General features: G+C 29.6%; 1 protein-coding gene across 1 annotated transcript in view; it reads left to right on the top strand.

Moving 5' to 3' along the window:
* Positions 1–27,514, top strand: part of Lrrk (Leucine-rich repeat kinase) — a 230,511-nt gene that overhangs the window by 40,554 nt on the left and 162,443 nt on the right. The window lies entirely within an intron of this gene.

Raw genomic sequence — 27,514 nt, 5'->3', positions numbered from 1 at the left:
TTTTTGAATTGGATACCATTGTGACATATTCATTTGCTTAAATGGATGGAGTTTGACCTGAGCAGATTCGAGCAAATTCGTTTGAATTCGAGTATACTGTGACTGATTGATTATACACATATTGGTTTTTATCAATCATAATTGAAAAAAAATATTTTCCATCAGTGAAAGAAAATAAATTTGTTCTGCAATTAGAAATATTTTGTTAATTAAGAGAAAAATTTCAGATAATTTTATTTTATATATATATATTGTCTATATACATACTGTCACTATTTCAGAATCGGTACACAATTACTGGATAATTATTATCATAATCATCATCCTTTGGCGTCCATTGTTTATTATAATTTTGTAACCGTTGTACTTAGCACTTGTGTAAGGAAACAGACGATGCTGAATGCAGAAAAAAGAAATTACAAATTGTTATTTGAATGATTATAAATACATCAAACTCTCTGTAACCGAAGAATATGTTCAGAGTGTAAGATTTGAGTTATAGTCGGCTGTTAACTTTCGTGATGTCATGTGTTATAATGATTGAGAGCACAAGTCTGCTCCGGAAACGTAGGCTTTCTGATGGTTATTCTCGTTTTCGTCGATATGTTAATTTTTCACGTGCGTTTCGTAAATTCATTAACTTTTTATTTATAACACGTAAAAAATTCAAATCTAAATACAGATGTTACGTTATTTCCTTTTTGTGCTATTTTTTTTCTTTTTCAAAGCACGAGGGAATACAAGTTTCATTGATTGAGGTTAGCGTGTACCAACACTACTAGCCTACTAACTTATATTACAGGACGGTTCCAGGAATTCAATTTATCGGTCGACGTTTTTTTATCATATATTACATTACTAACGATTAAGTTAATAGTTGTAGTTCGGTGTAGCCTTTAATATCGATTGTGTTAATGAAAAATTGTTAAAAAAAATTACAATTTCTCTCTTGTTTAAAAATCATCAATATTTAGTATTTTTCTCCGCATTTCAGACGTTCTGTAATTTTTTCGGATCGTGTATGCTGCATGGTTTGGATGTAAGATGCAAACCATTTACCGGTTGTAAAAATTTGGAACCGTCTGAAAATGTAATAAATGTAATTTAAAAAGAAAGTTTGATTATTTAAGTTCATTTTTTTCAGTCTTTGGGAATCTTAATTTTTCTTCTTACTTCTTCCATTTAAATGAAGGGAAAATATGCAAATATCTTTTAATTTGTTTTCCACTTCTAAACTAACTGGAACATCGGCAAAATGTCCTTCGCGGTGTAGACGAAAGATGGGAAATTGGCTTTTGAGGTCAAATATAATCGGATGATTTTCTGTGGGGCTATATTATATTTATTATTTAATACCGGTTATGAAATATTAGTAATTTTTTTTAGTGTGTTTCCGTAAGAATGCACTTGCACCAGTATAATACATGCAATGATATAGATATATTACAATAGGCTTCTTTTTAATTTATTTTTTGTTCTAAAACCACTTATTGTAAGAATTTGATTAAAATTGTTTAATCTCCTCTTGAGGTTATTGTTATTTATTATTATATTGCAGGGTTTCTCAGCCTTGAAAGAGACGAATAAAAAATATTAAACCTACTCCGAAACGCACTGAAAATGTATTACTAGACAATTCTTTAAAACTCATTTTTTTTAAGCCGGCGGTGTATTAAAAATAAACAAATAACATCAACTGAAGATCCCTTAATTTGACTTCAGAATCAAAATTTAAATTTATAAAATAATTTAAAAAAATTATTACGTTTTAAAAAAAATATTTAAAATTATTTTTAACTTTATTTTTATTTAAATACAGATAGGCCTACAAAATAACGACATCCATATAAAGACAAAATATTAATACAGAAGAAATATAAATTATATTTGTTTGGATATATCCTATCCTGCTAAAGGTCATTTGTATGTGTGTCCGTCTCCCTTAGCATAGCACCGGAATGTACCGATCACTAGCGAAAAATCCCGATTCGTTTGCACATGTCTCGTGGTGGTCAGGTGTATACTTGTTATATTATTATACAACAGTACATCGCATATATATATCGACGTATCGCATGTATACGATACATATCCGAAATACATATTAATAATATATTTTTACTTCCTTCTATGAAATAAAGGAAGTATGTGATCGCGAAAAATTTCGGTTTCCAGATTTCAACGGAAATTTCAATTTTGACCATCCCTGAATCCATTCTGACTAGTTTCGGCGTGATATCTGTACGTACGTACGTATGTATCTCGCACAACTTAACAACGATTAGCCGTAGGATGTTGAAATTTTGAATTTAGGACTGTTGTAATATCTAGTTATGCACTTCCCCTTTTGATTGCAATCAACTTAACCAAAAATGTCCAAAAAAGCCTAAATTGGACTTTTCCTTCATTGCCCATTGAGAGCGTTTCAACGATATATGATAAGTGGTACTTATTTTCATTGGTTCCAGAGTTATAACCAAATAAACTGTTTAATTAATGAAATTGTAACCTTTCAAGCGGAAGTTACATCGGTTCGAAATCGACTTCTTTTTATTTTTTTATAATTTAAATATATTTATTAATTAATAATTATTAGTCTGTGATTATAAAAAAGATTACAATAAATAGTAATTCAATAATAACAATAAAAAAATTAAAGTTATTAGGGAATTCAAATTTTATGTACTTTTAAAACCGTGCATATGCAATTTAATAGACGTATAAGGAAGTCATGTAGTGTCCACATCAGATTTGGTGAAACATCTGATTATTTAATAACTGAAAATTATTATTTAGAATCGTATTATTTATGAATGTTCTTAGCATCTTATTAAGCGTTCTTAAAATCTTATAAAAATTGTATATTTATTTTATTTATATTGTTTTTCATCATAAAATAATGAACTATAACAAAAAAGTAGGCCCCGGAATGAACCGATCACTAGCGGAAAATCCCGATTCGTTAGTATCAATTTCTAGAGTTAAATGTCTAATTTAACTGTCGTTATATCAATTTTCATCATTAAAAAAAAAAAAATTTTACACAAGAGGTAATCAATTTTGGACGCCTAATAACCCCATTCCGAGACGCCGCCCGCTTGGAGAACCTGGCTGAGCAGCTAGTATTATATAAGAAAAAGGAAATATGAAAGATGTATAAAAGCCGAAAAACCTTGTAAAGGTGAGGATCTAATAAATAAAAAAAAAAGGAATGAAAACAAATGATAATTAGATGTAAAGCCATATAATTTTTCGTTCCACTGATGCTAACTAAAAGCAAACTTAATTCGGGTCCGACTAAAGTAACTTAAAAAAAAATCATCGAAATCGTTCTGTTTGATCATGAGCGAGACTAAAAGAAGTAGATGTTTGAATTGAGAACTTCATTTTTTTTAAATCGGTTAATTTTCAAAGAGTACTATTATTTACATGAAGAATAAACTTCTTCATGTAAATAATAGAAGTCAGACTGAAACAGTCTCAAATTAGAACAGTTTATAAAAATCAAATTTTAGGACATGAACGTGATATATGAACATTTTTTTAGTGGAAGTTTTCTAAATCAATCTTAAAAAAGAACGCCATCTGTAATTATATAACTTACTTAAAGGATTGTTTAAATGCAATGCGGTTGACCTTACTATTCACCAAAGGATAATCTTTGACTATTCTTATTATATTGAAAACGTTGTTGCAGTTGTGGTCCAGTTGGTATCTCCATATAATTTAAATTGAATGTTTTTGTTTTTTTAATAAAAAATGTCTTAAATAAAAATGTGATAATTAGAAGATTTATTTTGTTTGCCGATATAGTATTGGATTATTTAGTAATGATATGTAGATCTGATGTTACTTAAAAATTATATTAGTATTTTTTTTTTATTTTACAAGTATTTCTCCGTGAATATTCAATGGAATTATTTTATAAATTTAGGTTAAAAAAAATAATGTACATTTCCTGCATTCACAAACCTTAGCTCGCGCTCGGTAGCAGTTTTATATACCTGTATTTTCTTATTTTTATTAAGACTCAGGATTTCCCCTTCTTCTTTTCTCCTTTTGAGTTCCTTTGTGATTTGATTTTATTGATACGGGCAGGGTTTTTTTAGGTTTTATGTGTTTTAAATAAAACTAAAACTAAAATAGTTATATATTTTGCAGTCTGTTTTATATACAAATAATATGTTTTGTATATATATATATATATATATATATATATATACTTAAAAAACTAGTAAAGAGTAAAAAATAATACTGTAAAGTCATCTTTAAATATGTTAATAAGTTTTGATTTTTAATTTGGTACCCACGTCTAAAAGACGATGTTTAAAGGATTGATGAAGTACTATTTCTTTACTTCCAGTACGCTTTTTTAAGTTTTATATGTATGTATACACAGTATGTCTGAAAAGTTCCCGAACTAAATTAAATAAAAATAGATTTAAAGATAAATAATGGATTTACTCACATCAGCCCTCTACTTAGAACCCTTCTCTAGTTATACACTCGTTGCAGCACTGGTAGAGCCCGTCAAACGCTCTGGAGAAATCACTTCGTGGGATCGCCTTAACTGCTCGGTGCAAGCCCTTTGAATGGCCGGAGTGTCGTCGAAAAAGCGGAATTTCACTTTTAACTTGAGTTTCGGGAACAAAAAATAGTCTGCTGCAGCCAAGTCGGGTGAATAGGGCGGGTGGGATATGAGACGGTGATTTGATTTGAGGCGTAATAACGTGTTAAAACTATTGCCATGTGTGCCAGGGCATTGTCGTGCAAGAGAGTCCAACTGCCCGGATCCCGGTACTCGGACCGGATTCGACGAATGCGACGTATCAGGCGTTTCATTACTTCCAAGTAGAATTAAGAATTCACAGTTGACCGCTTGGGACAAATTCATGATAAATCAGGCCCTTGAATAGAAGAATGCAATCTACATCGTTTTCACTCTTGATTTTTTTGCCTGACTTTCGCCCGTCTTTGTGCTCCAGGACTCAGCCAAGCAGCGGATTGACGCTTCGTTTGCAGATCATACATGAAGCACACCATCTTTCATCCCCAGTTACAATTGTTTGCAATAACCTCGGGTCGCTATCAGTAGTTTCAACGAAGTCTTGGGCTCAAGAAAGACGCACCTGTTTTTGTTCTTCGGTCAAGAAGTGTAGAACGAAACGAGAGCACACCTTTCGGCGGTTCAGTTTTTTTCGGTTAGAATTGTCCGTATCGCGTCTTTAACGATGTTTAGCTCTTCTCCTATGGCCCGAAGGTTAAGATGAGGTTGTTCGAGCAGGAGCACGCGCACTTTCGCAACGTTTTCGTCGGGAACAGCTGTTGACGGCCTCCTGCTTCGTTCGTCTTCATCCAACGACTTTCTACCGTCTTTAAACCGCTTCCACCACGTGAGTATTGTAGTATGAGATACGGCTTCATTACCGAATGCTTGGTGTATCATAGAACAAGTTTCAACGAAAGACTTTTGAAGTCGAACACAAAATTTTATCGCACTTCTCTGTTCCATGTCGCGAGCTCGCACTAGGTCACATGAACACAACGTACGCGGCCGAATATAACTCGAGACGAGTGACGAAACATGATGAAATTTTGTACACAGACTCGTCAGACATCGTACTACATAGTTCCTTGGTTTTCCGAGAAATGACGCTACTTGTATCGACGACAGAAATTTAGTTCTGGAACTTTCAGATCTACTGTGTATGTATATATATATATTTTTTTTTTGCAATTTGTTTTATAACATCATTACGCATGAAAACTCCTTTTAAAAGTTATAGAAAAAAAGTATTTTATTTATTATGTATGTAATAATTTAATAATAATAATTGTTAAAAAACTAATTTAAAGATAATTGGGTATAGATCGTGGAACATGAAAATAAATCTATAATTTAAAGTAGATTTAAATTAATTAATTTACTTAATTAATTCTTTAGTTACTGGAAAAGGCAAAAGTTAAACGTAATTTGATTTAATTAATAACTATTTTAACTATTTCGAATTATCGAGGATAATGTATAAGTATTTGTATTTAGCATTTTGGCAACAAATTTTTTTAAATATATATACGAATATATATTCTGTTTTGCGTGGCTGTTAATATTCAGTTCTGGGCAGGAGAATCGTGCCCTCAGAAATCACATTTTTTTTCTACTATTTCATAATAAATTAATTTATTTGCATTTTCAATGGATGTATTAAACATTTAATAAATGTTTAATATAACATGGGCTTTAGCCACTTTTTCTGGTAACTTTATAACGTTCAACGTGTTTCAGTATTTTTATTAACGGTGTTGCATAAAGTGCTTCGAAATATAGACAGGTCTACAGTTATGTTTTATAGTGTTTGGATATGTTGAAGTCCTCTTAAATGTGTCTATTAAACAAAAATGTATTAGATATTTTATCTAAGATCAGATTCGAACACATTTTTTTTACAAACAGATCAACAGAAATATTATTCTGTATATATTTTCATGTTTTTAATGGCTTATATGTCTGAAAAGAAGTTTTGAAACAATTTTATTCAGCGCGATTGTTTAAAGAAACGTTGTATTTTAAGTATAAAGTTTTTTATTTCGATCCATACCAGTTAAATTACGTCATAAACATAGTAATTAATTACGTTTCATTGTTTAATATTTAATTAATCTGTTTACCTTTGATATCGCAAACCTATATATTAACGTTAAAAAATAGTTAAATGACGATTTATTCCTGGCGTGAATATGTATACTATATATATATATATATATATATATATATATATATATATACACGTGCTAGTATATTGTTGTGCAATAGCTAGTTATTACTATTATTTTTTTTTATGGTCCTTAAACCGGTTGCGTGTAAATTTTTGTATTATATAACTTAAAACGTGTTTTAAACTATCATTAAGTTATTTCATTAGTTTTTATTTTTAAATCAGGGTTTAGTTTTTATATTTGATTTCACGGTCAAGTTCTTGTTCAATAGAAAATATTAAGTGATGTTTACGAAAAATAAAGAAAAGAGAATAAAAAATTTTGCGATGGAAGAACTTTTGTGGAGAAAAAGAGAGAGTTAGTAAGAGAGAAATAGTAAGCGCGAGCCACATTTTTACATTCCATCTAACCGTTCTGGAAAAGTGTTCAGTAGAAATATTCTATACAGTTCTCTCAGGTTTTATATTGATAGCTAGTTGTTCTGGTTGTCTCACTGAACGTTGTTTAGTTTCCTCTACTTATACCTGTAGTTCACCTCGGTAATCTTGTATTAATAATTTCATAACGATCGTGGCGCCGTTCAGCTTAATTTATTATATAACAGTATTATATTATGGTTTTCAGTAAACGATTATCATCTTTTCTGTCGGATTGGATTGTACGCTTAGGTTACGTAACGTAGGTAGGAACAGGTGTCATCTACTGAGTGCCGATCATCGGCTTATGGTAGCTATATATGCTCGGGAGTGGATTAAGTTTTTTCATATCTTCTTTTCTTCATCTTGTTAATGTGTTCAATGACCCTTCACTACAGTTATAAAGTTATTTTTGTTGAAATTATTTCCTTTGATTTTTCCTTGAGTTTACATTTTTTACATTAAGTATGATTTTTGTTTTACTCTTGTTTTCTTGTGTGTATATGTATGTGTATGTATTTATTTATAGCAATATTATGTGTTTATTTTTTTCTTCAAAAAGTAATAAATTGAGACCACGCAATCTTACGTGCGCGTGCCATAGAAAAGGTAATCTGTAATATTTTGATTTTATGTAAATCATTTTATTTTTATTTAAATGAAATAAAATTGGAACTGTTATAAAGCGACATTTATAATAGCTTTTTTTTTCATATAGTCGCAATTTCTTCGACACTTTTACACTATGTTAACTTTTATTTACAATTGTACGACCTGTTTTTTATACAGGTGTCCTTAAAAGGCCAAACTCTAGAAAGTTATTCTACTTAACATACTTAAGAAAAAATGTCCAGTGAACATAAGTCCGAAAACCTTTTCTATCTGTCCCCCGTTTTGTGTTTTTAAGAAAAAAAATATTTTTCAAGAACGATTGCAGCTAACTCAATAAAATTATTTACTTTAATAAACTATCATTTTTTAAGAAGGGAAAAAATAACGATACTCTTCGTCGACAAATTTCAAAATGGCGGTCGTTTCTATTTTTCAATCTTAAATATCTTACGAGTTATTAGATTTATCACATTGTGTTGTATATAAAAATTATTAAGCATTTTTTTGTTGTACAAAACGACACCTTAGTCGTAAAAATCCGAAGCCAAACAACAGAGTTATTGCAAAAAGTAGGCCTAAACCGATATGGCGGCCATATTGTTTTTTTTATTATCGTGATTCACGTGATAACTAAATCAGATTCTCTACGAATAAAGAAACCACGATCATAAAAAAAAAACAAGATGGCCGTCATATCGGTTTAGGCCTACGTTTTGCAATAACTCTGTTGTTTGTCGTCGGATTTTTACGACTAAGGTGTCGTTTTATTCACAAAAAAATTCTTCATAATTTTTATCAGACAATTTGATAAATCTAATAATTCCTAAGATATTAAAATTGAAAAATTGAAACGACCGCCATTTTGAAATTTTTTGACGAAGAGTATCATCGTTATTTTTTCCTATTAAAAAATGTTATTTAAAAAAAATATGTAAAATGTTATTGCGTTATCTCCAACCGTTCTTGAAAAATATTTTTTTTCTTAAAAAAACACAAAATGGCCGACAGGTAGAAAAATATACGTTTCTAGACCTATGTTCACTGCACATTTTTTCCTCAGTATGTTAAGTAGAATCACTTCCTAGAGTTTGGCCTCACCTTTGACGGACTCTGTATAAAAGTGAGATTTTTATTTATCTTGTTTTTTTTTTGTGTAGGCTTACTTCGTTGAAGTATCGTTCTAATTTATATTTAATTCTGTTATTGTTAGTAGATTTTTTCATTTTTATTTGAAGTTAGTAAGAAGTCGGACATTAAGAAAAGTTATATTTTTATGTAAAGTTTTAAAAATAAATGTTTTGTGGTCAGTAGAGTTTTTCTCTAATACGGTGAATATTAATAATAATAATACAAAATAAGTAAGTTATCTGTATATCTTTCCTGTTTTTATTCTTGTTACTCGTAATATATATTCTAAATTTGTTTTGTAGTTTCCTCCAAAATGTAGGCAGGAAAAATTTAATCCAATTTAATGGAAGTTTGTTATTAAAAACTGAAGTGGTTGTTTTTCTTATATTGGCAACATCGTAAAAACATTAATTTTTTATTACTCCATTATTTTTAATTGAAATATTATAAAAGCAATGTTTTTTGGTATTTAAATTTATATTGTATAAAAACTTTTTATGTTAATTTGGCTTAAATTAATTTAAGGGTTGTACATAAATCATTTAAAAACTAAAATCAACAAAGAAATTTTTTTTGGTGGTAAATTGTTTTGGATGTAGATTTATTGACACGCATGTTTACAGAAACACACTTACAAAAAATTTTGTGAAATAGGTTGAAATGGATTTACGGATACTTAAAACATATAAATGATTGAAAAAGTTACTTTGAAAAGTTTATTTTTGCGGTAGTATTTCTTTCTGTCTTTGATGGGTAACATTATAAATAAAAAGTATATAATTCATTTTTACATGAATTCTTTATGCTGGATAAACAAATAAATATAATTATAAAACAAAAACTAATACTGATATCATATTTCCACTTTTTCCCATCGTAAGTAACATTACCTACTAACAATCAGAATATTTTTATATTAAATTAATATATTCATATATACATATACCAATTATTTCAATTTTAGTATAATTCTATCATTTTTAGGAAAAAAAATTAAGTACAGTATTGAAATTCTTAAAATAAACATAAAACCTAATTTTTTAGGTCTAGTGAGGAACATAGACATTAGAAACCTGTTAAGTACTTAATTACCTGTGAAGTAATTGATTAGAGGCACCAGCACTGCTCGATAACAGTTATAAATAAAACTCTGTCGCCGTAAGTGCGTCAGAAGGGCGGATTTCCGGTTTTAGTTAACCTTCAAAAACTACAAAAAACAGTTCTTTGACTCTAACTACGGTTCCTTTGAACCGATTCGCTTGAAAATCAATAGGGCTCTAATCTCAACAGATTTACATCAACCCCACCAAGTTTCGTCAAAATCTGTTAAGATTTGTTTCTGGTAGAGGGACGAAAAAAATCTTATACGTACTTGCGTATGTATATAAACATTGCAGAATCGTGTTCAGGAAACTCAAAACGTAAAGAAAAGTTGGTCCGACACTCCCCTTAAAAAATCTGATGGGTGATTTCCAAATTCTTTCGAAGTTCGCTAAAAAAACAAAACGAAGAAAATTACAAGATTATATATATATATAATCTTGTATTATACTGATATATATACACTATTGGTCAGCCCGAGCTCCGCCCCCTAGATCCCCGTTGTGTGTTATCCTCATTCTCATGGTTGTGGTAATAGTACTGATAAATAACAATTAAGCCTGAAAAGCTCTTTTTCTTTCAAAGTTTTCCTCGTTCTTGATATAAAAGCTCTGATATCCCCTCATACGCCCCAAGGGGGCTAGGGCCTCGATCTATGGCTTAAATAAAACTTTCTGTAGTATAACACAAATCTAACCTGAAAATTTCAAAGGAATCGGTTGGTTGATTCTCGCGTCATGCTGTTGCAAACGGATAGAACCCGACACAGATTTTCTCATTTATTTATTAGATATAATATATAAAAAAAATTTTAATATTTTAAAAAATAAAATTATTTTGATCATATTATAATTAATATATTACATATATTATAATACAATATTTTGATTGTAGGCATATATTACAAATTGAAGATCAGATAACGAAAAGGAATGTATGATTGCTTTATTAATAATAAATTTTTCCTATTATTTCCTAGATTAATTTTGAGAAACAGTAGCCAAACTTTCATTATAGCAGCGTCACAAAATAAAGATTCATATAAAAAATAAAATTTTACTTTTTATAAACTAAAATAGAGAGGATGTTTTATACTAGTCGCGATATTTCGACCGTTATTATCGACCAATATATCGATAGCGAGCTGAAAATGTACCCAAAAACTCCGTTTCTTGGTTCTAACTTCGGTTCCTGTGAACCAATACACTTGAAAATCCATAGGATTCTATTCCCTGTAGGTTTAATATCACTCCAGCATTTTTGTCAAAATCGGTTGAAATTTGCGTCCGGTCGTGCGTACAAAAATTTACATACATACCCATGTATATAAACATGACCGGTCGCTGTATCGATTTCCAAAGAATTTGGAAATTTACTAAAAATAATAGATAAATTAGATTTTCTCAGATGTTAAATAACGGTTGGACATACACTTTAATAATAATCATCTTTGAATTTGGCATGAAATTTCTTACTTCTAATACCAAAAAGGTAAACTTCATGCTTTTAAAATATTTGAAAAAATATTTCAACGTTTTAATTAATTGAAAACTCCCTTCGTTAATGAATAAATGTGCTCCTCAATGATTCATTATACAATGTGTAATATAATTGATGGAATACACGAAATTACGTATTTGAAATAAAATTTGTTAAATTTGAATTGAGATTTTGTGAATTGTAAGATGCACTACGTGTTTCTTCGACTACTGTGTCTTATTTATTATCCGAAAGGGAAACCTTGGTAAATATTGAAAAAGTATTTTGTACCAAAATTCATCTATTAAAGATAAATCTCGTCTTCTGTAATCTTTCACGAAAATTAATCCATAATTTGTAAATCACAAAAACTGTTCCCGTAAGATGGTGGAAAGGATCCCTGTTTCAAGTTGAAAAAAAACGTTTCTGTAAAGTTATATATGATCCTGTTTTAATTCCACAGTTAAAAACTTTTGCTAAAATCCAGTATGAGAGTGTAAATTAAAAAGAAAGATTTTACCAAACAAAGAGGAACGAATTTAATTTTTTTCTCCAGCGAGTTAGTGTCAAAAATTTATTTTTCAAGAGTTTGGGGCCCGGTGGAAAATATTGAGAGTAAAGAAATAATGGGTATTATAAAGATATCCGCGCGGAAATCGCGTTGTACAGTTAAAATACCGAAAAAGTTAATTCCCTAAGTATCCTTAAAACAGGTTCTTCTTTATGCGAAATCCCGTACAAATAATAAATTCAAAATAGACACAATTTGACGTAAACAAAAACCTTTGAAGGAAAACCCCGTTTCGTCTAGATTTTTCATGAAACGCAAACGTAACGTTTATTTGTTTATTTTTTCATTAAAAGTGGCCGCCGTAATAATTATTGGACGTCGCACATTTAACAGAAAGTTTTTACGATGAAAAATTAATTTATTTAGCAGCGTTGGAAAAGATTCCAAATAATATGAAAACTAAAACTAAATAAACTATTTTAAAAACTTTAAATTTTAAACGCAAAGCATTATTTTATGACGATTTTAGCCTTTTTTCAAAATTTTACCTTACGAAAACCAGTTTTTTCTATTAGTAAATAAAAATGACGCCGGTAAATTCAAGTTTTCTATGTAAAGATCACAGTAATGAAATCATTATTTTAAAGTACGCTTAAAATTATTATCAAATTTCAGTAAAATCATTGGCAAAAAAATCATTCGCATCGGCAAATTGATTTTTTAGTTTTAAGGAAATATACATACATTGAGTATGTATATAAAGTAAATAAACAGGTGGTTTTGTTTTACTTTCATAGTAAGAAGTTTTATATGTACTTACAGTACATATAAAACAGATAATATTTTAGTCGGTTGATATTAAATTACTATATTTCTAAATCTATTCTAATTTATTAAAGCAAACCTTAAGAGATTTTATAGTTTATGCTGTAGTAAGCATTAGAAGCACACAGTAAACACACTTAATTAATGATCTATTTTGGAGTATTTCAATAATTGTGATAATTCATTGTGATGCATTTAACGTAACGTGATAAATTTCACATACAGTGCTGTAGTGTTTTGTTGACGGTAATAGTTTTAAGGTAATCTAGTACAGTACATTTTTCAAAACACGCACACATTTTACCGCTTTGAATAATTATTTTACAAAAATTTAGAAACTAGTAAAATTTAAGCAGATTTCTTTCTGATTTATTTTTTAAATACATTCTCTTAGGATTGATTTCCAATTTCAAAATCGTTCAGCGGGTTGTTTATCTAATTAAAACTATGATTATAGATTTAATTTTGTTTTGGCAAAGGTAAAATTCATTATTATTTGTTTTCTGTCTTAAAACAAGAATTTTTCAAATGTAAAACAATTTGAGATTGTGTGTATTTCATTCTCTAATTTTCTGTTCCGGACATGATTCTTCCTATCTGTGCATCCTGTTTTTTGTTTTCTTTTAAATTGGTCACATCTATCTTCTTTCTTTGCATTAATTATGTTTTCTACCACTTCATTAATAAGATTATCACTTTTTTTTTTAAATTAGACGACTTACCTTATTGATTTCTATCTCATTTGTTATCTTTCTTGCTTGTCTGTTTTGTTGTCTGTGATTTATACATTATTCTATTAAATCTATTTCTTCACGTTTATCATTTCTCATATTAAAGTTTTTCATATAAAATTATTTTATTTTATTTAAATATCTTATTGATGGATGCTCATGTTGTTTCTGTACTTAGCTATTTATCATAATGTATGTATTTTTTAAAAGTACTTATGAAATACAAATTATTTATCACTAGTCCATTCTTAGGTATTTTTTTTTTTAGAGTTTTGCTGTTACAAATTTCAGATAATTTTTAAAAGTTAAAAAAAAAAGTACTGTTGGTAATTGTACACATTTAGGGAGTCACCTCCAATTTTGATGAAATTTGGAATGTACTTAGGACCTAAATTATTCATTATAATTGAAATTATTCGTCGGTACGCCTCTCACCCGAGTTATGTGTTTAGTAAATTAGACAGTACCCTCACACAAAAATTTCGTAATTCAATTTTGTAAAAGTGTAATAAACATTATTTTCGGACCAAATAATTTGATTAAGTTTGTTAATTAACTGAATGAGATTATATTGACATAAGACTTAAGATGGTTAAAGTTAAGTGCAAGTTACTTTAAGTTATGGACAATGTAGATTATTTACGGAGTAAATAATTTGGTCTATGTAAATTTGATTGAGTTAAGTTAGGTTAAGGGTAACTTAACGATTCCGCAGGTTAGGTTATGTAACTAAAGATTCCGTCTATGAACGTCGTACGATATTAACATAACTTTTTTTGTTATTGATGAGGTGGGAGAATACCATTTACGTATGTCCCCGACGGGGCAGTGTTGGGACACGCAACAGGTTTCGCTAGATGTTATTAAATTGCGTATGTATACCTGCGTCCTACCGACTATATCTGACCTTTCCAATCCTCACCAAACACCCTCCGTGGGCCGGCCCAGCGATTAAGCACTTCGCTAAAACGAAGGCACCTCCGAGAGGTGCCTTCGAGCTAAGACGGATTCAGAGTCCCTGTGCGTCATCATCGCCGTCCATCCACGCAATCGCGAACGCACAGTGACTCCCGCAGGGGGTTGTCATTTACCCCCCTTGCTCGCAGATCAGTTTCTTCACCTCAAGATTGAGGGGTCATCTTACTGGATCTAGGCTATTTATGCAATCGGTGCAAAGCACTAATAGCCCCTTCTTCTTCCCTCCACATCCTTGCGCCGAAGAATCACCGTGGCGAACTCATCAAATACTCTCCAGTTACTGAATGAACCAAGAATGTAAGACATCAGGTCTTCCGGTATAAGATCGACGATTCCAGCCTTCGTACGTTGATCACGCCACTCTGGCCAGTGGACAGATTATGTTCCGCTGTGTCGTTTGCAGGACAGAACGTGCACCTGGGGGAGTCGCGCCTACCAATCCTATTTAGGTACGACTCAAAATTCCCATGTCCTGTCATCATTTGCGTGATGTGGAAGTTTACGTTCCTGTGTCCTCTGCTGAGCCACATCTCCAAGTCTGTGATCAATCTCCTCGTCCACTCGGCACGACCACCAGCCTACCTTCTACCCCGCCAGCTACAGATGGTATGGGCTTTCGACTCTGACTTATCAGTGCCCTCCGATCTTTCGGTTCTTACCTTAACTCTTCTTCTTACCTTAACCTCGTGTAATTGACCTTAAATATTAAACTGACCGATTTACTACACTTGTATAGTGCTGAATTAAACATTTTTGTGGCGGTACTGTGTAACTTACGAGTGACTAACTCGGGTGAAAGGCATTTGTCACGATTAATTTTAATTGTAACGAATGACTTTGATCCCAATTGGATACCGGTATTCTTTGGTGGTTGGGTTTGAAATGGTCGACCTGAGACTACACAAGACTACACTTCACTTACACTCATACAAATCATCTTCACTTATCCTCTGAAATAATACCTGATGGTGATTCCCGGAGGCTAAACAGGAAAAAAATGGAATTCCAACTAAGGAAAAACAGGAATTCCAATTAAGGTATATTCCAAATTTCATCAAAAAACGGAAATGAGTCCCTAATTGTATGTAATTTCAATAATGTTTGTCGGCTTTTATATTAGTATCACACACACACGCGCGCGCGCGCGCATATATATATATATATACACATGTATACAGAGTGTATTACGAACATCTCCCAGGACTTTCACAACCATTCTACTTATGAAAATGATGGAAAAAGTTCATACAATCTTCTAAAATGCTTTGTTTGCGAGTTGCAGCTAGTGAAAGATTTTGTTTGGATTTTTGCCATCCTGGTGAAATGAGGTCATACTGAAATTTTTAGAACATTAATTAAGGGGGAGAATTAGTGATTTCTTATGGTTTTTGACTTGAAAATCTAATATAATAGGTCCCAGAACCGTGTTGTAGTAGTTTTTGAGAAATCTGTGGTGTAAATAAATAAATTGTAAAAAAACCCGGTTTTTTGTGTTTGACTTACAGTAACTTTGTTAAATGGCTAATGCATAAAACTTTTAAACTAAACTTATATTGAATTTAATTCTGAACAAAGTGGTTTGAGATAAGTTGAATAAACCAAAGGAATGAGATAAGTTGCTCAGATGCATCCATAATGCAGACAATTAATTCCTCATGAGAATGTATTTTTGTTTCATATACAATATTTTTCAAAAATCCTCATTCGAAAAACTGTAAAGGTGTTAAATCAGACGATTCTGGTGGCCAGGAATGTGGACCTCCATGATGACCTCCTATCCATTTATTAGGGAACTGATGATTTATGTGAGTGGAGACTGATAACTTTCAAACTAAAATTCATAGAATACCTTCGCTAAGGACAGCACAGTTCACAGTACCTGTTATATGTACCTTATAGAATTATTTAAACACTAATACAGTATTGCGCATTGTTGATCAACAGTTATTTTATTGTCAACTTTGAAATATTAATTTTTCATACAGTTTATTGTATTTCTGTCTTTAACAAAAAAATTATGTAAGTAATTTTTATTTATTTTACAATTTTTGGGTAATATCCAATTAAAAAAAAAAAAATAACAGTAAATTTTGTTTTTAAATATTTAAAAAAAAATACCAAAAAAGATTTTGGTTTTTATTTATGTTTAATAAGTACTTTTCTGACAAATGTAGTAATGTACTGTTTCTAAATAAAGTTCGAGATTTTCTAATCTTTCTTTGTTTTATTCAACTTCTCAGAATTAAATTCTCTACAAGTTTTGTTTAAAAGTTTTACCCATTTAACAAAGTTTCTGTACATCAAACATTAACAAACAGGTTTTTACATAATTTATTAGTTTTCATCCAACTTCCTCAAAAACTAGTGCAGATTTGGTCCTGAAACCTATTTTATTCAATATTTCAGGTCAAAAACTATAAAAATAGCTAATTCTGCCTCTTAATTAATGTCCTAAAAATTTCAGTACCCTCTAATTTCACTGGGGTAGCTGAAATCCGAATGAAATATTTCATAAGCCATAACTCGCAAACAAAGAATTTTAGGAAATATTTTTCCATTATTCACTAGTAGAATAGGCTATAAAAGTCCCAGGAGAGCTTTGATATTTAAAATAAATAAATATATATAGTGTATTTTAAATATCAATATTTGACAAATATTGATGATGGATGAAAAATATAAGATGATTTTTTTATTTATTATAAAATTACATTATATTACGATCATAGATCTTAATATATTATAAAATTATAAGATTTGTTATTGTGTGGATTGGATGGTTTTGTTTCATAAGAGATTTCTTTAGAACTCTAAATCAGTGTAAGTTTTATTATTTAATGATGCTGAGATTACACATCATTGTTTTATATTTTTTGTAGATGTTATGATGCAATTAGTTAATTATTTCTAATTTGAGAAAACATTTTTGAGTAGAGGTTTTAATTTTTAAGGTAAATCTTTTGTAGAAAATTTAAACATTTTATTTCATTTTCATTCGTGAAGGACACTTTTTATATTAAATGTTGTTATATAAAAATACGTGGCCAATTTTGAGTGCTAGTAATTTTAATTTAAAATAAAATTAAATGTTTTAATAATTAGAAAGTGGATGTCGTGTAGTTGTGTTTTGTGTGTAATGATTGTGAAGTGCTGTAATAATGTTGAAACATGTAATACCTGGAGGATGTTCTGACTCACCTGTTGAACCTGATGTTGCATTTGAAGCATGTTCTTATTTTGTTAACGATGTTGAAGAAGGTAAAGTATATTCTTTGCAGAATATTTTAAAGATTATTGAATTCTGTGCAAATACTGTTATTTGGTTTTTGATATATTATTTAGTATTAGTGCTTTATTATGAAGGTGATAATTTTGTGGAGAATTTCTTATAATTTCTTATATATTTGCTTATCTGAGAAAAGTTATATATTTTATTTACTTTTTTTATTTATTTATTATTATACTTATTTAAATTTGCTTTTGAATTTATATGAAGTGAAGGCTTGGGAAAATAATTTCATTTTATAAAGAATTTTTATATTAGCACTTCTGTGCTATTAGATATTGAAAATTAGCTGCATTGTGAATTTCAATCTAGTTATACTACACGTAGTGTGTATTTACAGTTTATCCCATTGATATAGATAGTCATCACTTAAACTTCCTCTTAAGCTGGTCATCTCTGTGTCCAGTAGAAGAGATTCCCTATTTGTGTTCTATTGGGATACAAGTACATATTTTATATAATTATCTTGTTCTTACTGTAGGCTATATTATTAAAAAATTTAATTGTTAAAAATATTATTAAAAATTCAATTTCTGCATATATTTCCTTAGTTATCCAAATAGTAATTCCCTATTTGTGTTCTATTGGGATACAAGTACATATTTTATATAATTATCTTGTTCTTACTGTAGGCTATATTATTAAAAAATTTAATTGTTAAAAATATTATTAAAAATTCAATTTCTGCATATATTTCCTTAGTTATCCAAATAGGAATTGCATTTAATCCGTAATTGAATACTGTAGTCTTAGGTTCTAAGATGTACATACATATTTTGAATATAGGAGCTTTTAATAATTTCTACTATAAACTTAATAATATGTTTCTAAATCATTTCTGTTTTTAGAATTAAGCCTAGGCGCAGTCATTTACTAGTAGTTGTATGAATAATAAATAGTTTTTCTCAATTTTTACTGAATGTAACAAATTTAACTTTACATTGAAATTGAATTTAAAAAGTAAAAATTAAAATAAAGCACAAAACAGAATTGATTATAATTGATTCTAGAAAATTTAACCGATGCTAATTTAGCTGACTGTTTAAATTAAATTACTCTTCAGCAATAATGTAAGCATTGTTTCCAGATGCACTGGATATTATAGTTTATGATCGTTAGGAGCAAGTTCTGTTATATGTTTCTTAAAATTATATTAAAATTTAGGTTTCCAAAAAGAAGAAACATTTTAAATAAGTATATTGAAAATCAACATTATATTACTTAATTGCAAACAGAAAAAAACATAATAGCAGAATAGTCTCAGAAAATCACATTAGGATTAAATGTGGAGCAAAATGTGAAAAGAGTGAGGTATTTCAATGTTCAGTGGCTCAGACAGACTGAAAATGTTGTTTGATATGAGGAGTAGGTCACATCAGGAGTGGAGGGGAGATCATGTGTTCAGACTGTGGATGTACTGGTTGGTGACTAAAACTTTTCATCCACCTCAGTTTTCCTTCATCCAAGGAAGGTAGCAACTGCAGTTTTAAAATGGAAATCTTTATTAAAAATTGTCCTATGTCATTTCACCTAATACCATAGAGTCTTACTGCAAAATTTAATAAAAATTAGAAAATGTGTTATCATAACTGTGTCAGAAACAAACAGGTAAACTGTATCTTTGAAAATTTGTTGGGTGACAAAATAAAATTTGAATATTTTAATCGTACAGTTCTTGAGTTTAATTTTTCATTGGAAATTCAGCACTTTACTGGTTTTAGCCATTATACTGATAAAATTATATCATATTATTTTAACATGTCTGAATCACTGATGCTCATTGAAATGTTTGCGATTATTTTTTATATTGTATTAATTCATAATATGTATAACTACTACATAAAATAGAGAGAGAAAGATAAAGACTTTCTGCTAATGCATCACATTGGAAATTATTAATTTCCAATGTGATGATGTAACAATCACATTGTAGTTATTTATTAATTAAAAAATCAGGCTACATTGAACAATCTCATTTGTTTTTTCTAAGTGTCTAGATTGTGAATCAATCTAGTCCTTTATTGAGGCTGGTTGAATTTCTTTATAAACAGAAGTATTTTATGTGATGTGATAATTATGTAATAAAAAATTGAAGAGAATTAATTAGGAATCAGACTAAAATTTTATCATTTATACTTTTAGTATAACGTGAATTGTAATATTATGTTACTTTTAGAATATAATTACTTTTAGTAAATGAAGTGTGCATTATGTTTGTGTAGTTTGGTTGTAGATGTTCAGTTGTGGCACTGATTCAGAAATGTTGGCGTGAGACCAAACAAATTCAAGTGCTGAATTTAATTAGTCTTACAGCCTGTTTTGAGGAATTTAATCTAAACAAATTTTGTTTTTTTTGCATAATGTAGATATCAAGGTAACTTGCAAAAATGTTCTGATTCTCACTGACCTTAGTTATTTAATAACATGAAATTTGATCTAAGATATCAGTGGTTACAGTGTTTTATTGTACCATAAAACTTTTTAAAGTTTTTTTTGTTGGATTGTATGAGTAATGTGAAATTGAACTAGATCCATAGAGTTAGTGACATGTTGGTTAACCAGTTTTACACTATCACTTTTACTTGACTAAATGATGTTTAGTCTTGCTTGGTATGAAAAACCTTTACATTATGTACAGTTGAAAAGGCCTTTTGTCTTGTTGTGATGGAATGTATATTAAATTTGTAGAAATGGATTAAATAGTTAAATATTTATTTTGTTCATAGATAGGTAATTTAAAGAAAGGATGAGAAGTTAGCAAGCTATTATTAAATTTTTTATTAGATGGCCGTTTGTTTCATGTCTTAGTTGTAATAACTCTGCTAATTTTCAGAAGTAAAGGTCCAGAAAAGTTCCGTTTTATTTTGATGTTGGCTTAAATAGTCCATCCAGAAATATCTTCTCAGCAAATTCTTCTTCCTGATAAATGTTTAAATCTGAATTTACTGTTGATGAAACCAAATGTGTGCAAAGTATTATTTTACACATTAGGGTTTATCAGGGATCTAAACACATATATTTTCTTCTTTCTGAAGACAAACCTACTTCCTTATCTGAAATTACCCTTCCATGAAATCAAAAACATCAGTTTGCCTTTTAAAATCCATTGGTTAGTCCAGCAATATTTTTCTCATTTGATTTATGTATTTAATTTCTGTCTCCTGTTCTTACTTTCTATATTTACCTTAATTATTAATCTTGGAATAACCTAAACATCATTAACCTTGGAATATAATACATTCATGTTTCCTAATGAAAAATATTGGTTTTTGTACATGAAGATTAAATGTATTCAGTATTCCCGTGATGGAAAATTACATTTAAGTATAAATTAATTATTTTGTTTCTGTTTTTAATTTATTGAAGCTTTTATATTGTTATAGATTTTTTAATGGCCAAACATATACTAGCTTGTCAAATGCCAGTAGATATAAAAGTTAATTGAGCTAATTATAAAAATTAATTATTTTTACGTTTTAGAGCTTTATTCCAGATGTCTGATGTATGTGTGAGTAGTAAGTATAAAGTATTTTATATAAGTAAATATAATACATATCCCTAAGGCGTGTTCCTTGCAGCATGTCCATCTTCATTCTTACAGTTTCAGAATAAATTTCAAGAAATTAAGAAGTTTTTAATAGCTTTACTTTTTAAAAATTGTTTACATTTTTCAATGTTTTCCATCTATTCTTTACACCCTCTACTGACCCTTCAAGTTCTCTTTTAATCAATCCTTTTCCTATCATGACAGTTTTACAGCCTATTAACTTATCTATTATTATTAATTGTTTTGGTTAAGTTTCTGATTTCATTCATTCTCCTTATTACATTCTCATTTCCTTTTTTTAATTGTCATTTACCTTCTCCAATCTTTCCTATGCCCACATTTCAAATGACTGTCTTTCTTTTTTTTGTCATTCAGATTAAATTTTTCTTTTAATGATTTTCTCTTTATCAGTCATTTCCATAAAGTCATTTTATATTCAGCTGAATAAAATAAAGCTTTTGTACACTTTTTCTTCTCCGATTGTTATTTTGTCAGCTTTGACTTTGATATTTTGCCCTTAAATCACTGCTTTTTATTGCATAAATTGAAAACCTTAGGGATTGTTTACAGCCTGGTTTCGCTCCTGTCTCCTTTAGAGTAGAAAGCTCTTTTGATTTCATATTTTTATTGTAGCTATCTAATTCTTATGTAGATATTAACTTTTATTTCTGTATGCGTTGTTTTCTTATTTTAATTATTTTACTTTGCTCATTGTTATTTAATTTTTTTGAAGATTTAGAAATGCTGTACAGTTATCTCAGCAGTACTTCAGCCTACTTCTCAGGATTGATCTTACAGCTAAGATTGCCTTAGATTAACTTTATTTTAGTAGCATTATCTTGTGATAATGCTACTAAAATAAAGATATTTCTTTTGCTTAGTTAAACATTAATCTGGAGTTTTCAACTTTTCTTTTAGTTTCTTGAGAATGACTGCATGATTTATTAACCTTTTTTTTTTTTTGAATCATTAATCGATTGGCATGATGCTATTATTCATTCGCTGTTCTGTACAATTCTTTTAAACTCAGACTATTTCTATATCCTATGTCTTAAAGTAACTGCTTTATTTTCTCCAATCTTTAGTACTTCTGTATTTTGTGTAACCGTTACAGATCTCTTTATTACCAGATAAACTAAAACTTAATGGCTTATTTCATTGCCAACCAATATAGTTCATCTCTCTACAAAATTGTGCCAACAAATTTTTATCACCTCTGTATATATGTTAATAAGACCTTTATTTTATATTTTATCAACCTACCCAATTTTTAATATGTTCTTGTTACACAATATTTCTAAGGATTCTATTATTTTCTGTTCCGCTTTTCTGTTTCTGTTTCATTAGCATGAAGCAATACATTCCACAAAAATATGTTTTAGCATTTCTAGGTAATTCTTAGATTTATATTTGACACTGACAAACATTTTTTGAATGAAGGTTCTTTTTGCTCTTCAGAATCTCCTTTTAACTTCTGTTTCACTTCATTCATCCAAATATGTCTTAATACTTACTTAATTGCTTATTGACTTTCTATCACATTTCATTAGATTTGCTTCACTCTTGTTTATTTTCAGATAAAGTTCTCTTGTAACAATAAACCCATGACATCCAGAGTTTATTCTAATTTATCTTTGAGTTTTGCTAAAAGAAAATTATCTACAAATCTGAACATTTTTAATTTTTCCTTGGGTAGTTACTCTATTCTCAGATTTTCCTGTATTAATTCTTGTAGGTATAAATTTAAAAGCAACAAGTCTAGAATAAATTTTTTCAGTTCTCTCTGAATCTTTTTTATCTTATAATCCACTACTAACTACACCACGTGATTCTTGTACAGATTACACTGATAGACAAAAAAAAAATTTAATGGTTCTCTAAGTGTGATACCATTTCTTGAATTGCTGTTTTGGGTACATTACAGATCTGTAAATACAATTTTTCCATCACCCTTAGTTTTAAATAAACTACGCTTTAAAAAAATTAAGGGAAAATATAGTTAAAATCCGTAAAATTTATAATTTTGTATGGCCATACCTGTGAGAATGATTACGCCAATGGTTTTCTTTTATGAATAGCCTCAGGCACATCCTGAATTAATGTCCAGCATGTTAGTATTCCATTTCCCTTTATAGCGGCTTTTCATCATCGAAATGTCTTGGTGAAAACGTTCACTGTGTTCATCACTTACATCTCTGAGGTTGTCCGGGAAAAAAATCCAGATGTGAGTGGAGGAAATGTATTTTCAAAGACATATTACATCTCATAGCTTTGTATGAAGTAAGAAGTTGATTAATAATGTTGTGGTAATTATTGGATTTTTGTTTGCCAGGAAACCTTTTGCAAATGTCTTTAAATGAAGCCCAAGCTTCACTTTCTACATTATTTAACATTGAGTTAAATACATCATCTTTGGCCAACTCTTATTTGAGGACCAACAAATACTCCTTGTTTAATTTTTCATTCATTTACATACGGAAATTTCTGCCTGATTACAAAAATCCGGCACTATCCTTCTTCATTGCTTTTACAAAATTTTTCATTACTCCTAGCTTGATAAGGAGAAGGGGTAAAAATATTTTTTTGGGTTCAACTAAAGGCTCATGAATAATATTTTTCCCATTTGGAGTTAAGTTGTCTTGTTTCTTCCACTCTTTGGTAACATAATGCTTATCCCTAGCTTGGCTGTCTCATTCGGAAAGAAAACACATCTACTTAGTATAGCATAACTGCATGCCTAACAAAATAGCTGTATCTTTCAAATCGCTACATATGTTCCAGCTATCCAGCTATTTTTTTATAATTTATTTTTTCAACAACGTCTTTCATCACATTGTATGTCTCTTTCAAATTAATACCATAAGCAATTGGTATCAAAGGATATTTGTTACCATTGTGTAGTAGAGCCACTTTTAAACTATACTCGGATGAATCTATGAAACGGAACAGTCCTCAGGTTTATGAACTTGTCCTTAGTGCAACATAAGCTCATCAATATTTGTGCAATAAACCAAATTATTTTCATCAATAAAGTACTGAGAAAGTTCTTTTTCTAAGCTTTGAAACCTTAATATTTTTGTATATTTTTGAAGTAAATTCCAATCTTGCAGTCTTGATCCTAACAGTTCAGCTTGATTTTTTGATAAATTTAAATCCCTAACCAAGTTATTTAATTCACCTTGTGATATAAGATGTGGCTTATTGGAATATAATCCAAAATCAAAGTCATTGTTGTCTTCTTCAGTATTGCCTGATTCTTCATCGCTGCTTTTGAAACATACATTCACAGTTGGCTCAGGAACTGGAATATTTTCACTGTGAGGTACAGACCTGATTGCAGATTGCAATGAAGGATATTTTAAAGTATGTTTAGATTTTTAGAAATTCCAGACACACTTGTTAAACTAAAGTAACAATTGGTTACATGATCCTTTGGTTCACGCCAAACCATAGGTACACCAAATGGCAAAGCCATTCATGTACCTTTTAGCCATCCTCTTAAATATACAGAACAATTATCATATAACTATATGAGGAGCCCACGTCTTATCCTGATCACCAATGTTACACTGAAAGTACAAATGATATGCTTTTTTAATTAAAGGTGTTATGTTTTTTCTGTCTGATTTTATGGTAAACTCACCACATATGTAACTAAAGGCATCTACATCATTTACACAATTTCGTGGAATTATTACACTGTACTGTTAACAAACTTAAGATAGCAATAACACTGAACAAAATTAATTCATTCCTAAATCCTGTGCTTAATACAAACACCACAGCTGTGTTTTCAGCTACATGTTTTGATCTGCCCAGACATGATTAATCTTGTCCATGAAGGCTCACTCTTCAGTATTAGATATGATGTCATTATATGTAACTATGATATGATTTAATTTTTTGTCTAGTATTCTTTTTTTATAGCTTATAAATTATGTTAACAAGTTAAACAATAAAAAATGAGCTAACAAAATTCGATATAGGAGCTTAAAATGCTAACTATATTTTGAAAAATGAGAAAATCCTTTAATTAAATTTTAAAAAGTTTTTCAAAAATGGTGCGTTACTGGTATCCCACCATTGCATGTTAGGAAACAAAAATTATGTTTATCAGTGTTATTGACAACACTTCTTTCTTTTTAGATCTAAATTTTCTTAAATATTTGAAATTTTATTCCATTTTAAATTATTAAATCCTTCTTGCATCTACAAGAGCCATGTCGATCATTTTATTCTTTTAGCTTGCCTTCTAAAACTAATCAGATTTACCAGAATGTAATCTCTTGTACTCATGCTCTTTTTTTCTAACCAAATGATCTTTATCTAATAATCATTATACCACTTGTTCTTTTTTTGTGTAAACTATTAATAAGTATTTTTTTAGCATGAGGCATTAAAATGATGGTGTAGTAGTTCTCACATTTAAATGCTTGTGCTTTCTTTGGTACCGTATTGGTTGAGTTTTTAAAATCAAGAGTATTTCTCCGTTTTCATAAATTTTACATGCTAGTTCATAAAGATTGACAGTCTTACTGCTGCCATACAGCGTAATGGTTTATTTGGTATATCATCAATACTTTTTGCTTTATTTTTGTTGAAATCTTTCAAAGCTTTATCAGATTCAAATTATAGTTCAGTCTTCTCAGTAATCATCATCAATTTTTTATTTTCCTGTTGTACTCATCAGACAATTTTCCTCCTCCTCATAGTTTTTGGATACATTCCTTCCATCTGTTAGCTTTTCCTTGTTTCTGTGACAAAGGTTTTGAACTCATTTTTCTATATTATACTAATATATTTGGCTTTATTTCACCAAAGGTTTCTTATTTTTCTGTATGCTGTTTTGTATCTTTCCAGTAATGATTTTTTTTTTGTATTTCATTGCATCTTTCCTGCAATCAATCTTCCTTTGTTACTGTATACTTCCTGTTAATTTAATTTCTTATACATCTATGCAATTTTCTGCCTTCACTTTTTTTAATGTTTTTATATTTTCTGTGTTCGTCTATCAATCTTACAATATTTATCATTATCCTTGGTTTTCTACCTAGTGTTATTTTTTTACATGATGTCTGCTATCTTGCCTTAATGATTTCCTTCCTTTTACCTTACCTATTCATTTTCAACTGAATCTTCTGTTTCAGTAACTTGTGAGCTTAAATTTATGATTTGTTTAGATTTTGGAAAAAATAAAAATATTGTATGCTTCTTATTTATTATTTTTCAGAGCCATTTTATTTAACTTGTTTTTAAGATTAAAATGTCTGATAAAACCCAATCACTGTTTGCAAACGATTGCATTTTGTGTACAGAGTGAGACTGCATATTATCTATGAATGTATTATTATTAAAATTCTTATTCATATTTGAATATGTATATTCAAATTCTTGAAGTTTAGGTTTTATCTATTCTAATCTGCCCTCACAGAGATTTTTTCCTTTACAGTTTTAATATTTTGATTAACTAAGGCTAGGTACTTCAAAACCTATGAAATACTTGTTAGGCACTTCCATTAGTTAAGGCTTTTGTTATGCTGTTTGCCTGCCTTGTTTGTTGCCCCTACCAAGCTAAAACAAGATAGATTAGTTAACTAGATTTGATAGCTAATTAGTTAGATTAGTTTGTTAGTGTCCCCATTAAACAGTCTGTATGAATACAGGGGAGTTAACGTGATCCCAAAAGAGAGAGTATTAAAAATAATAAAAAGAGATAATGTAGAGGGATAAAATGATCCCTCAGAAGGTTAGGGCAGTTAATTTACCTCTCAAAGACTGTTGTTTCCTTTTAATTGTTTCCTATAAACTACTTTTTATTTTGATTAATCTTGAAAACTTGTAATTTCTTCTTATTATAACGACCAAGTTTTACAATATTTTCCCATGTCAGTGTAGCTTACATTCCTATATTTTACTTTCCTGGCCTTTCTATGTCTGTCTTTCTCTACTGTGCTTGTCAAACTGATAAAACTTTTTTTCTTGTTTACTAAAACAAAATACGATTCATATTTATAGCAGTAGTAATTATTTTTCCTGTAGAAACCTTTTGTGTATGCATGCCTGATTTTTATTTTTATCTTCTTCCCTGTTTTATTATTTTATCTAAGGATTTCTATCCTCTTCTGAGTTCTTCAGTCATTGTTGTACAATAATTATTCTTCCAGTTTGCCTTTCTTTGTATCA

This window comes from Lycorma delicatula, chromosome 3 (assembly GCF_047948215.1).
Source record: "Lycorma delicatula isolate Av1 chromosome 3, ASM4794821v1, whole genome shotgun sequence".
Classification (NCBI taxonomy): Eukaryota; Metazoa; Arthropoda; class Insecta; order Hemiptera; family Fulgoridae; genus Lycorma; species Lycorma delicatula.
This window is presented reverse-complemented; position numbering and strand designations above follow the sequence as displayed.